Source organism: Panthera pardus, unplaced genomic scaffold, assembly GCF_024362965.1.
Source record: "Panthera pardus isolate Hobbes unplaced genomic scaffold, ASM2436296v1 HiC_scaffold_6, whole genome shotgun sequence".
NCBI lineage: Eukaryota > Metazoa > Chordata > Mammalia > Carnivora > Felidae > Panthera > Panthera pardus.
In genome coordinates, this window is record NW_026526991.1 from 131617740 (window position 1) to 131632783 (window position 15044).

At 38.4% G+C, this 15044-nt stretch overlaps 1 long non-coding RNA gene across 2 annotated transcripts in view; it reads left to right on the forward strand.

The window, feature by feature from the left end:
- The window catches only part of LOC109273744 (uncharacterized), a 52871-nt gene extending 39039 nt beyond the window's left edge, over positions 1-13832 (forward strand). The window contains exons 5-6 of one of the 2 annotated variants that reach the window (XR_008419496.1): positions 5626-5867; positions 6638-13832. This is a non-coding gene — a long non-coding RNA (uncharacterized LOC109273744). The remainder of the gene's footprint in view (positions 1-5625; positions 5868-6637) is intronic. The other variant, XR_002083232.2, reaches the window with a different exon arrangement.
- Positions 13833-15044: the final 1212 nt, after the last annotated feature.

A 15044-nucleotide genomic window follows, 5' to 3' on the forward strand; every position in this document is an offset into this window, starting at 1 on the left:
GAGAGGTTAGTTTTTATGCCTCTAAAAACAAGGCTTTGGGGCACCTGGGTGGCTCAGTCTGTTAAGCGACCGACTGTTGGTTTTGGCTCAGGTCATGATCTCACAGTTTGGTGAGTTCAAGCCCTGAGTCAGGCTCTGCACTGACGGAGCAGAGCCTGCTTAGGACTTCTCTCTCCCTCTCCCTCTGCCCCTCCCCTGCTCTCTGTCTCTCACTCTTTCTCAAAAAATAAACATTAAAAAAAAAACATTTAAAAACAAGGCTTTACATTTATTCCTATTAAAGTTTATCCTCTTTTATTTTTTCAAGTCCCAACTCAGTCATTTATTAGCTTTTTCATATTAGGTGAATTATTACAATTCTTTTTTTTATCATTTAATTTTTTTTCATCAAGGTAATTGTACTCTTTAATCCCTATCCCCTATTTCTCCTTTCCTCCCCACCCACCTTCACTCTGGTAACCATCAGTTTATTCTCTATAATTTAGAACTGTTCTTGATTTCTCTCTCTTTTATTTCCTTTGCTCGTTTGTTTCGTTTCTTAAATTCCACATATGAGTGAGATCATATGGTATTTGTCTTTCTCTAACCTATTTCACTTAACATCATACTCTAGCTCCATCCATGTTGTTGCAAATGGCAAGATTTCATTCTTTTTTTATAGCTGCGTGATATTCCATTGTATGTATATATCACATCTTATCTTTTTATCTATCCACGAACACTTGGACTGCTTCCGTAGTTTGGCTATTGTAAATAATGCTGCAATAAACGTTGGGTGCATGTATCTCTTTGAATTAGTGTTTTTATATTTGGGGATAAATACTCAGTAGCACAATTCATGGATCATAGGGTAGTTTTATTTTTAACTTTTTGAGGAACCTCCATACCGTTTTCTAGTGGCTGCGGCAATTTGCATTCCCACCAACAGTGTAAGAGAGTTCCCCTTTCTCCATATCCTCACCAACACTTGTTTCTTGTGTTTTTGGTTTTAGACATTCTGACATGTATGAGGTGAAATCTCATCATGATTTCGATTTGTATTTCCCTGATGATGAGTGATGTTGAGCATCTTTTCATGTATCTGTTGGACATCTGGCTGTCTTCTCTGGAGAAATGTCTGTTCATGTCTTCTGCCCATTTTTTTTTAATTGGATTGTTTTCTGGTTGTTAGTTGTATAAGTTTTCTATATATTTTGGATACCAACCCTTTATTGGACATACCATTTGCAGTGTCTTCTCCCATTCAGTAGGTTGCCTTTTAGTTTTGTTGATTGTTTCCTTTGCTGTGCAAAAGCTTTTTATTTTGATGTAGTCCTGATAATTTATTTATCTTTGCTTTTATTTCCTTTTCCTCAGGAGACGTGTCTAGAAAATATTGCTACATAAGCTTTTTGTATCTTTACCTTATTTTCACTCCTACTACCACCACTCTAATTTAGACCATTTTTAGTTCTGATTTGAGATACTACAATACATTTCCAATTGGCTTTCTGAAGTCTAGAGTCTGCCCTCTGCAATACAACTAACAGTTCTGCCAGACACATCTTCTATATATGCTATTTGTCCAAAAACAATTTAATGACTCCTAATGCCTAGTACAGAGGCTAACAGTAATACTATTCAAGCAGAATGATAAATTTTTCACATATTTTTAAGAATGGCTTCCTAGACATTAGCCTTACCCCCAGTAGAAAGCCCATTGATATGATCGAGATCCATCAGCCCTCAGAGTCCCATTTCTTTGATTTAAAAATAAAGGAGTTGAACCTGTTTATTTTGGCTTACTGTACAGTGCTTATTAAATGCCTCAAATTTCCTGCTATTCCCAGAACATGATCTATACCAGAAGGATCCTAGACATTTTTAGGATATGGACCCCTTATGAGATGCTTTTTTGAGAGAAAGAGAAAGAGAAAGAGAGAGAGAGAGAGCGCATGTGGGGAAGGGGCGGTGGGCGGGGGGGTGGGGGGGAGAGAAAGAATCCCAGGCAGGCTCAGCATGGAGCTTGATATGGGGCTCAATCTCACAACTGTGAGGTCATGACCTGAGCTCAAATAAAGAGTTGGATGCTTAACTGACTGAGGCACCTAGGTGCCCCTTGACCCCTTATGAGAATTTGATAAAAGCTCGGGATTCTACCAACAGAGGATAACATATAGAATTCATGGCATGACTTTGTGGAGCCTTTGATGGCCTATGGAATTACCCTGTACTTTCCTCCCTAAACATCTTTTTTTTTCACACCATTCCATGGATCTACCCTTTCCAACATATCCCAGGAAGGTTTCTGAGATCTATTTCAAATGTGATAACCTCTACTGTCTTTTTAAATGTCACTATTTGGACATGAAGGACCTATTCTCTAAACCTGCATAGAATTTCATGTGCACTTTCCTCATAGTAAAAATGACATTCTTCTTCATATTTTAATTCTTTGCGTTCTCCTCTAATTCTCTTCACTATGTTGCAAGACCCTTGCAAGCAGGACTAGTGTCTCACTCCTGTTTGCTTCCTCTTGGACCCTTCACCCCATGGTCTCCACCCTGACCTAGACCACAAACATTGGAAATATTCAGTGCACATTTATAAAAGAGTTATATATATTATATATATACATATATATGTTATATATATGTATATATATACAATATATATATTATAAAAGAGTTATGAAGAGTTAAGACAGCAGTTTCTAAAGCTCTAATATAACTTTTCATTTACTTGTGTATTTTTTTGCTCTTTAATAAAAGAAAGAAATTATGAATTATGAAAGACTCTAACAATAAATATCTGAAAATAAAAGGTGAAGTTGGGCCATGGAGCAGCTGTAGAATTTCATGGAGTATTTCTGAGAGAGAATACATTTTGTCCAGATTCTGTGGTAAAGCAGTATTACTCCCTATAATACTAAGGTCAACTTTAACAACCATGAGTTCTGTTTTATATTTGTAATTCAAAATGTTCAACTTTGAAGGACCTTTTCTTTTTTAACTTGGAAAAAATAAAACTCATGCCCTTAGCTCCTCAAACTGATACTGCATACTTTACAGATGACAAAGTATTCATAGAGCACTTTGCAAAAGGACCATTTTCTTACCAAGGTAAGATGAGTAAGTAAATAACCCTTTCTTGTGGTCTGTGTTCTGATGAGTAAGTAAATAACCCTTTCTTACCGTGCAGTTTTTCCTCCAAGGGAAATAATCCTTACACATTCTCTCCTATTAGATTATACTCTTAATCCCATGATAGTCACTTGAGAGTTAAGTTCTCTGATTAAATGACAATAATTTCCCTGATTTCCTGATTGACAGACCACCACTTCCATTGGGAACTGGATACACCCCGCCTTACAGAGACTCTGTTTTGACCTTTTTAAATTAGCTTGTCCATAGGTCCAGGACCTTAGGAATCCAACATTCCACATCCAGTAGGAGTCATAGCTAGAACACCCGCTCCTATGTGCCAACTCTTGATTTTGGCTTAGGTCATGATCTGGAGAACTGCATCGGCCTCTGCGTTGAGTGTGGAACCTGTTTGGGATTCTCTCTCTCCCCTCTCTCTGCCCCTCCCCCACTCTAAGTAAATAAATGAACTTAAAGAAAAGATGAAAATTGTATTTGTTACATGACTCATGCATGCAATCTCAAATAGACTCACCGCGTACATTCCTTAGACATACGAATAGAAATTTTTAAAAATATATTTTTATGCTAAATTGACGTGGAGGTATAATCTAGACACTCCTGTTCCATTGGGGATGGTGTGGGAACGTAGGCGAGCCATACTTGGAATAAAAAATAATCTAGGGGCACCTGTGTGGCTCAGTTGGTTAAGCATCCAACACTTGATTTCAGCTCAGGTCATGATCTCACAGTTCGTGGATTGAGCAGTATGTCAGGCTCTACACTGAGAGCATGAAGCCTTCTTGAGATTCTTTCTCCATCTCTTTGTCTCTCTTTCCCTCTTTCAAAATAAATAAATAAATGCATAAATAAATAATCTAAGATCATATTTTTTTTTAAATTTTGTTTAACGTTTTTTATTTATTTTTGAGACAGAGAGAGAGAGCATGAATGGGGGAGGGTCAGAGAGAGGGAGACACAGAATCCGAAACAGGCCCCAGGCTCCGAGCTGTCAGCACAGAGCCCGACGCGGGGCTCACTCACAGACTGTGAGATCATGACCCGAGCCGAAGTCGGACACTCAACCGACTGAGCCACCCAGGCACCCCTAAGATCATATTTTTAATCCTGATGTTAAGGAAAAAGCCATTGACAACAATTTGGCGGATATATCGATGTAAGACAGGCCCAGAAAAGAATGCATGCACCTTAAAACAAAATGATTGTAACTGTTGTTTTGAAGGAGCTGGAGTCATGCTAGCAGGAGGGACAGACTTGTCTCAGGTGAGACCACACTGTGTGGTCTCTGAGAAAATATATCACTGGCCTTGCTGAGGAGCACTGTCTCCCTGGGAGGCTAATGAGTTAAACTCACCAGCCCTGCTTCAGTGGAACTTGAACTGGGTTTGGAACGCACAAAAGAGAACTCTGAACCCCATAAAACAGACGCCTGCACAGGGTGGAAGGAGAAAGGGTCCTGATGCAGAGGAGGAGGATTTATAAACACCCTTCTTTGGGCCTACATTTTGAAAGCTGTATGACCCTCTTCCGATATGCACGACAAGGGGATCAAGAAGCTAAATACAGCTTCTTTAGCTAGAAATCATAAATACTTACTGTTACAGGCTTGTTGTGTTTCCCCAGTATTCATGTGTTGAAACCTTAACCGCAAAGGTGATGGTATTAGCAGGTGGGGCCTTGGGAGCTAATGAAGTCATGAGGGTGGAGCCCTCATGAAAGGGATTTTGGTGTCCCTATAAAAAAGACGCCATAGAGCTCTCTGCCTCATTGTCTACCATGTAAGGATATAATGAAGGGCAACTATCTGCAATCCAGAAGAAGGTCTCCCGATCATGCAAGCATCCTGACTTCAGACTTCCAGGCTCAGACCAGTGAGAAATAAATTTGTGTTGTTTATCAGCCATTCAGTCTATGGTATTTTCCTTCAGCAGCCTGAACTAACATGACTATACATGTATATAAATTAATACACACATGCATTAATACTATATAAATTGTATATACTCTTTAGAGATATACTTGGGCGTTGACTAGAACACTCTATGTCCTTCCATTGAGTTTGTTTTGGGTCTAGTCTGAGCAAGAGTAGAACAGTGGAATCTGTTTGGGTGCAGGATGGTGACCATTTCCTGTCTCCATCATCCTGCTCAGTCCAGACAGAAATGAAAAAGCACTGCTCCTGTACCCATTGGATAAATAATTACTAAGCAGGGTCACTGTAGGTGCCGACAGCAGTAAGAAGACTCAGTGCCCTCAGGTGAGGACAGCAAGAATCAAATTACCTGGCAGAAAAGGAAAGGGCTTCTCAGGCCCGAGTCACACTGGGAGCTTTTTGGAAGGACGCAATGTGGTTCTCAGAGAGGAGGAAATATCCCTAATAAAACTGTCCACACAGCCTGTGACTGCTATTCATTTAACCTTCGTACAACTCCCCCCTTCATACGATAGACACTGGCATTCCTATAACACCTTTCTTTTGCAGAATTTAATCATTAGGGCTCACAAAAGAACGAACATTTCAGGCTTTCGAACAGAGTTCTGTGTGAGAGAAGTTCTTTCTGAGAGGAAAGTCTGAGCTTCAGTCAAGATGGCATGGGATCTTTTACCAGGACGGTCCTGACCTGGGGATCCCAGGGGACAAAGAAGGGGGCACTGTCAAGTCTGTATTCTCTTCTCCTGAAAGGATGAATCCCCTAAGGATGAGGGTCTGGAGTTGGCTTCATTGTAAGTGCTTGGGTTGTGGCATTTGTTAAGATCAGAGGTAACGTTCCCTCCTCACAAAATGATCACATCCTCCTACCTTCTCTACTGGCCACAGGGGGCATAACCCTGCATTTGGGGAAGAAACCAGTTGGGAACCTTTACTCAGGCAGCCACATGCTTGTTTGCTCAATAGGATTGAAGTGATTTGGCCATTATGGCCCTAGTCAACTAGTGAGTAATTATGTGACCAAGAAAGACAGCCTTTTTCTCCCTGCTAGTATTCCAGGAACTAGTATGCTCCCTTTGGGCAAGTATCAAGACTAGATCTGGGGACGGCTGGGTGGCTCACTCCATTAAGTGTCTGACTCTTGATTTTGGCTCCGGTCATGATCTCAGGGTTGGTGAGATCAAGCCTTGCCTTGGGCTCTGTGCTGACAGCACAGAGCCTGCTTGGGACTCTCTCTCTCTCTGTCTCTCCCCCACTCAAAAGACTAGGTCTGTCAGAGGTAGAAAGGGCAGTTGATCTGCCTTTTCAGATGTGCGAGGTGTTCAGAACCCCCAGTTTCCTGGGATCTCTGGAAGCATTCTCCTGGCCTGTGACATTTTCATTTAGCGTAAGGGTGACCTAGGTTTAAAGAGAGGTAATGCCTTAATGAACCATGATTAAGGGATGACAGGTATCAAACTTTCCATGAGGCCATCCGGTATGTAGCTCTCTGGGTGAAAAATAAATCAGAGATGTAAATATTCTTTTTTTCTTTTGCCATTTAAAATTCTTTATATTCCAACAGGATTCACTAAAATTGGAACTCAGTATTACTGAAAACTTGAAGGCTGGAAAAAAAGACAAAGTGTTTTTCCAAACGTGCCAAAATGTGTGTCTCAGTGCTCTATGGACAGAAGTGGGCACCCACCTTACAGGCTGGCAGGAGTTACTTTGGTAGACCTTAATGGTCTTAAAGGTCTACCAAAGATGAATAGCCACTTATTTTCCTTAGATTAACTCTGGATATTGGCAAAGGAATCTAAAGGGAAGTACTTCAAACTGAGATATTAATTGCTTTGTTTATTCGTGTAAAAGTATGTTCCATGGTAGCGAAGGGACAGTGGTTATCACAATAGAAGAAAAATTAATGTGAGTAGCATTTCTAGTTTTCCACCTTTGTGCGAATGGACTCACTCCTTTCCTTCCTGCAGAAGCATACCCAGACACCACAACTGTCTGACTGTCTAAGGGATTTAAGGAACACATTGTAAACCAGAAGAGGGGTCTATTGATACTATCACAGTACTTTTGAATTCGTCACTTCCACATTTACTCAATCTCTGTGAAGACTGAAATGAACATAAGAGTCCAAGAAATACAATACTCATATTATCGAATGCTCTGTGTCTCATCCAACTCTTCCTAGCCCAGAAGAACTGCTCTCTCTTTTGGGTGACTCTAAACCCTCATTTGGCACTTTGCATGTGAATGTTTTTATTTGCATGCATTCCCTTAGCAACAGATTGTAATTCAGTTCAATCTAATCCCATTCAGTTTAAAATATTTATTCTGTACCTATTACACGTCAGGGACTATGCGAAGTGCCAGCAATAAATACCTGAGACATGGTCCCTGGCTTCTCGTAAACACTTTAATATATAGATGAGGAGGCTGGCACATGATCCAGGTGTCACGGGAAAAGTGCAACCATAGAAGTATGGCCAAAGTAACAGGTAGCAAGGCAGGATGTGACAGGGCTGAAGGCATAGGTGTCGGGAAATGGTCATTACAGGTGTGACATTTGTGATAGGCTCTGGGATAAGTTGATATCCCTTAGGCAAGTGTAAGGGAAAGAGAATCCTATTTTAGGCAGAAAGAAAGCATGTGCAAAGGACTAGAACATGTCATATGTGACCCATTTGGGGAAATGAAAGCAGTGCAGCAGCAATAGAGCATAAAATTTAAAATAGTGGAGATCAGCAGGAGATGATACTTAGACTCAGATGATTAAAGGTTTTGCATATTATGCTAAAAAGCTTGGATTTTATCCTAAGGCCAAAGGACGTTACACGATGATCTGTACAGATTGGCAACAAAAATTACTATTATTTTTTGGGTAAAGTGTGGAGAATGTTTTGGAGGAAGTGTATGTTGTAGAATGTATGCTAAAACCTAATCTGCAATGGGGCACCTGGCTGACTCAGTTGGTAGAGCATGTGACTCTTGATCTCAGGGTCATGCGTTCGAGCCCCACATTGGGGTGTAGAGATTACTTAAAACAAAAACCTAATTCCCAATGTGATATTTTTAGGATGTAGGACTTTTGGAATTGATTAGGTCATGAGGCGGGAGGCCTCATGAATAGGATCAATAACTTCATGAAAGAGACCCCAGAGAGTTCTCTCTCCCCTTCTGTCATGTGAGGACACAAGAAGATGTCAGGAAGTGGGTACTTATCAGACACAGAATCTGCTGGTACCTTGATCTTGGACTTCCCAGCCTCCAGAATTGTGAGAAATACATGTTTCTTATCTAAGATACTCAGTCTATGGTATTGTTGTTATAGCAAGCTGAATGGGTTAAGACCATGTATATGGGCAGTAGATACAATTGGAATTGACTAAGGAGGAAGCAGCTGGGCATAAAGAAGAACTATATTGTTGACATAATCAAAGAACTTGGTAAATGAGAGGGATGGCAATGGAGAGGCATCTGGAATCATCCCCAAGTTCCTGCAGAGGGTATCATGGAGAATGCTGGTGCCAGTACAAAGAAAGGAATGAGACAGCAGACAGAGAAGCCTCATGGAGAGGAAAACAAAAAGTTTGTGTTGGATCTTTTAAGTTCAAGTTTTTCCCATTTCTACTGGTGGGATGACCTGAGACAAATGCCCAGTGGGCAATCACAAGCATAGATGTGGAATGCCAGGTAGAAGCCTGGGTGTGCGTCCCCTGAGCCCACCGCCTGGCCCTGCCACTGAGGCTATTCATTTCAGGTCTTTGATAATGATAGTAATGATGGTACTAATGAGGATGCAGCTTTAATCAGATGTGTACTTCATCAGCACATGAGATAGTTTAGGTAAGAATGAATTGTTTTTTCTGAGGATGGGCTTAAAACATTTTGGATGGCTCCATTCAATTATTCACCCTCTTTGTCTTGTCATTTCCTTTGATGTGTTCTTTGTGTGCAGTGAGAGACTCTAACTAGACTCTCCTGGGAAACACAGGGTCCATGAAGTGGGCTGATGCTACCCACAGGGTACTACAGCCCAGCTGTTGCCACGAGAAAAACAGCTGTCTCCAGAGCATTAGGATGGTGTAGTCACTCAAGACTGAGGGAAAAGAAAATATTGCTTTAAACATCATCATCCACTCACATTAATCATCCTTTGCCTCAGGCACTCTAGCAGGTGTTGGGTTATTTATTTATTTATCTCTGTTCCAGCAGACCAGTGATCTATCCAGTTCAACATGTAAAACCTCCAATAACATAGTTATCTATATGTACTGAGAACAGAAGTATTAATATATTGTGAGAACCGTAAGAAAACTTATTGAAGGTACTCAATTATATTTCGGAGAGACCATTCTTACTGGTAAACAATCAACTGATTTCCCCATATTAGATACTTTCATCAGGTGTTAATATGGGATCTAGAATCGTTTTTCGGTAAAATGGCTATCAAAATAAAAGAAGGCTGTCTGTCTCATTGAAGGTAGCCAGGAAATGTCTTTTGTCTCATGACATACTGGATGGGTACTCAAAGAGCTATTGTGACACCCAGCTTTACGGCTGGGAAACAAATAATGAAAGCATGGCTATTGGGAGATTGGCCATGGTCACAGTCTGACTTAGCTCTGACTGGCACCAGCCTAAACCAGGGGGGCGGGGAGGAGCTGGGAAAGCAGAATTCAGTACTACTAGCCAAAGGCAGAGTGAAACATGGAAGTCAAACAACGAAAACCAGAAACACAGGAGAGACAGGAAGAGCTATAGGAGGAAAAGGTGTCATCAAAAGGAACTTCCTTCACCTGATCTACGTTATTCCTGACTGCTTTTGGTCAACTTTGCTAGGCTTATTTTTTGTTGTTGTTGAAATTTTTGTTTGTTTTTGCCCTACTTATTCCCTACATTCTTTTGGTCACTTTTCATTTTCTAGAAAATGATGGTTAAAATGTATTTTATCAAGTAAGTAAATTTTCTTTAGGTTTTTAAGTATTTATCGAATGAATCTCAAATTTGAAGTCTCTGTGTGAGATCAGTACTATGGGGATTCAAACAGGTAGTGTGCCTTGCCTCTACCTTGGATAGGATTTATAATCTAGTGTGGAAGATAGAATATGTATGTAAATAATTACATTGCCAAGTGGAATGAGAAGGACTAAATGTCTGAAAAGTACAATGGAAGCTCAGCAGCAGAAGGAATTACTCCTAGATGAGAAACGAGAAAAGGACATAGTGGCAACATTTTTAGCTGGGCAATGAAATATGGTTAGCGTTGTAGTAGGCACAGGCATACAGGGAAATGCATGAGCAAAGACCCAGCAGTGGCAAAGCAAATAGCAGATTAAAACAGCAGATTAAATATACAAATTTATGACAAAATTGTCTGGATAGAATTTGGTAATCTTAAAACCTTTTTTTTTTTGCACATGAATTTAATTTTACCATCCCCATTATTTTCTCAGAAAATACCAAGATCCTAAATTAAAACTCTATATATTTAGTTATTATATGAATTCCAACAAACATTCAAATATTTTTAAAGCTCTGTAGATAACATATAGGCTCAAGTGGTATTTGATTGACTTTGGATAATTATAGTCATATATTTATTCTTTTGACTTATCAGTTGAGACTTTATTAGGCATGGTTCTTCAATTGTTTGTAGAGGAAACTATTATAATGGTAATGTGGCCTTTTTGCATTAGGAGCCTACAAAGTTAAAATCGCTTCATTTAAAGATAACTTTATATTATCCAAATTGTAGGTTATCATTTTTGTGAGTGAAACTGAGTGATAATGTACAGATAAAGCATATATGTCCAAGTCTACCATTTCATAAATAAATGGACCCATTGAGTATCTCTTTTCAAGAAGTACCTGTTCAGTATTTCACCTATGTTTATGTTGGATTGCCCACCTTTTTCTTATTGTTTTATAAGACTTCCTTATATATTCTGTATATGAGTCCTTTAAAAAACATGTATTACAGATATAGCAAATTCTCATTATTTGCAATAAATTATTTTCTATAAAGTCACATAAGCACTGAATTGGTGAATGCTGAATCATTGCTCCTGGGGGACATACAAGATTGGGTTCCTGTAAGACTCTAGTCACAACATTTTTGTCAACTGATCAATACATTACCTTGTTTTATGTATTTTCTGCTTAAAGACACCTCATCTGATATGTTGTTGATTCATTAGCATGAAACTCACAGCCAAAAGTACCGTAACTCATGCCTACAGAGTTTGCTAATACACTTTCCACGTAAAGCACAAAACAGCCCTTCCCTCACTTAAAAACGCTAAACGGCACTTCAGCACTAGGCGATGCAGGCCATTTGAAATGACAAAATAACAAAACAAGTTCAGCAATGCAAAAAATGTGGTACTACATATACTGCAAAAAGGACACTTGCTGAAATAAGAAGGCAGAGTATCTCTTTGTTTGACCTTAGCTGGGACCATGCATGCTGGGCAACTCAAATTTTCTGTTACTCTCTTCGTGTCTATGAATGACCTTAACCGCACTGGCAGTATTTAATTTGAGGTTACAAATAAATTTTAGTGTAAAGCAAATTCACAAGTGTGAAATCCACGAATAACAAAGAATGACTGTACCTTACTCTGTAGTTTGCTATTTTAAAATTCTCTTATTGTTGTCTTTTAAACAGAAGCTCTTAATTTCAATATAGTCCAGGTTAGTAAGATATTCCTTCATGATTAATGCTTTATGTGTCATGTTTAAAAGATCTTGCCTACCTCAGGATCATGAAGAGATTCTCCCATAATTTCTTCTATAATTTTAATATTTTGCCTTTCCACACTTAAATGCATAGGTCCATCTGGAGCTGAGTTTTAATATATGGTAGGAGATAGGTCTTATAGTATTTTTTTCCTTATGGATATCCAATTGATTTACACACTTATTGTAAAGATTATCCTTTCCCCACCACACTACAGTATCAACTTTGTTATAAATCAGTTGACTGCATATGTTTGTCTACTTGTGAACTCTCTGTTCTCCATTTATCTAGGTATCTGTCCTCGTGCCAGTAGAACACCATATTTTAATTACTGTAGGTTAAAAATAAGTAATGGCAAAAAAAAATTTTTTTAAGTATTGGCAACTATTAGTATAAAACTTTACTTCTTCAAGACTATCTTAGCAATTCTGGACTCTTTGCATTTCCACATAAATTTTAGAATATGCTTAACAATATTCCCAATACGAAGAAGAAGAAGAAGAAGAAGAAGAAGAAGAAGAAGAAGAAGAAGAAGAAGAAGAAGAAAGAAAGAAAGAAAGAAAGAAAGAAAGAAAGAAAGAAAGAAAGAAAGAAGTAGACAAATACTGTGGGGTTTGATTGAGATTGCACTGAACCTATAGCTTAATTTGGGAAGAATCTGAGGTATTGAGTCTGCCAATCCAGGTACTCAAGGTACTTATTTATATTTTCTTTAACTGTACTCAGCCACGTCTAGAAATTTTAGTAAAGAATTCTTTCACATGTTTTGTATTCATTTGGTGCTTTCTGAAGCTATTATAAACGGAATTTTTTTAAGTTATTTTTTGTGTTTTGCTAATATATAAAAATATAACTTTTGCATATAGGCATTGCATCCAATAACCTTTCTAATTTCACTTATTAATACTGATATTTTTGTAGATCTTTGTGTTTTTTACACAGACAAGTTTATGATGTGCAAAAAAATGGTATTCTGTTATTTTCCCCATCCTTGTATTTTTTATTTCTCTGTCTTGTCTTATAGCAATTGCTAGGGCCTAAAATATGATAAATAAAACTTGTGATATGGGCTGTCTTTGTCTCTTTCCCAACCACAGGAAAATCTATACAATATTTCACAATTAATTATATGTTTGCTATACAGTATTTCTAGATTTTTCTCCACCAGATTAAGGAACTCAGTGTCTATGACTGATTGGCTGAGAGGTTTTTGGCCTAAATAAATGTTGAATTTTATCAAAGACTTCTTCTTCATCTCTTGAAAGATAATGATTTTTCTCCTTCTTTTCTCCTGCCAATGTGGTGAATTATACAACTATGAATTCCTGAAATAAACTCAACTTGGTCAAGATGTATCATCCCCATTACATATCGCTAGAATCTATTTTTAAATTTTAAGATTTTTGCATCTATGCTCATGATAGGTAATAACTTATAATATTTATTTCTTATAATATCATTTCTAATTTTTGGTATCAAGATTATTGTTTCAGATTGGATTCCCCAGAAAAATTTCAAGACAGAAATTTGCCTGCAAATGAACTCCTCTGGATGAGTGAGGAAAGGGGTAGTGGGTAAAAAGGAAGAATTTGTTGTGAAACAGTCACAACAGAGGCCTCAGACAACCCAGAGGAGTTCATGACCCAGGATGGTCTTCAGCATTCTTCTTCTGTAAAGCCTGTGGGCTGGGCATTTACACCATTCTCTTTGGTCACTAGAAATTCCTCTAGGGATACTAAACTGAGAGCTATCAGCTGCCAACACTGAAATCAATGAGGGAATCAGTGACTGTCAAGAATTTAGTATGGCATCCACTACAGTTTTGTTGGCCTCATAAAATGAAATGATGCTACCTCTTTTTATAGCCTCTATGATATTCTTGTTCCCTTCTATGTTTGGAAGAATTCACTGGTTAATAGATGTGAATGTAGGAAGAATTTAAATTACAGATTTAATATCTTTAATATGGGTATAAGTCTACTCAGATTTTCTATTTTTTGTGCCAATTTCATGACTTGGTTTTTCTAGAAATGAGACATTTCATTTATATTTTTCTATTTATTTGGGTTAATAAAATACTTTAAGCTTCATTTTACCTTCCCCACTATTTGCTTGTTCATTTTACATTTTTCCCACAGTTCTCTTAGTAGTGAAATGGTGCTACCTGGCTGCCAATATCATGGAGATGGTCATGTGTTGAGAAATGACAAGAGGCCTTTTAGAAGTTGAGTCCTCAGGGGGCACCTGGGTGGCTCAGTCGGTTGGGTGTCCGACTTCAGCTCAGGTCATGACCTCATGGTTCATGGGTTTGAGCTCCCTGTCGTACTCTGTGCTGACAGCCCAGGGCCTGGAGGCTGCTTCGGATTCTGTGTCTCCCTCTCTCTCTGTCCCTCTCCCGCTCATGCTCTCTCTCTTTCTCTCAAAACTAAACATTAAAAAAAAAGATAGAAGCTGAGTCCTCAGTCCTACAAATATAAGGGGCTGACTTCTTCCCAAAACAGTGGCCTGGAGAGAGGATCCCGAGCATCAGATCTTGAGCCCTGGCCAACACTGATTTCAGCCTGAGCAGAGGACAAAGTTAACACTTGTTGGACTCCTGGCCCAAGAAAACTGTAAAATTATTTGTTTTGTTACAAGGTCCTAAGTTTGTACGAATCTGCACAGACAGAAAATACATCCAGTGACCACATTAGAAAGCTTAATGCATATTTTTCTCATATTTTACAATTAACCAGATAATGCAACTATAACACTATTTAAAATTTTAATAAAGTTTGTCTATTTTGTTTTATTTTTAGTGCCATAAGACATTGTGATTTTCATGGTTTATACTTCCAATGCTCATTTGGATTTTTTCACACGTAAGCCATTTTCTTTGCTCTTTATTCCGTCTTATGTTTCATGCTATTCACCTAAAATATGTCACTTCTGACTAGTATATATACTGCAGAGTTTTCTTTTAGTGACTTCATCTTGTGAAAAACTCACTTTTTGCTTGCCTGAAAATCTCTTTTCTTTATCATTCTCTCATTTTGAAAAGCATTTTTGTCTAGTATAGAATTCTAGATGAACTTTCTTTCAGCACATCGAAGATACAAATCCAGTAACTTCTGATTTTCATTGTTGCTGTTGTGAAGTCAGCTAGTAATCTGCCTTTTAAATCCTTTTTTTATTAATACATGTTCTTTTTCTTTGTGGCTGCTTCTTTTCTCTTTTAAGGGGCTCACCTCATTAT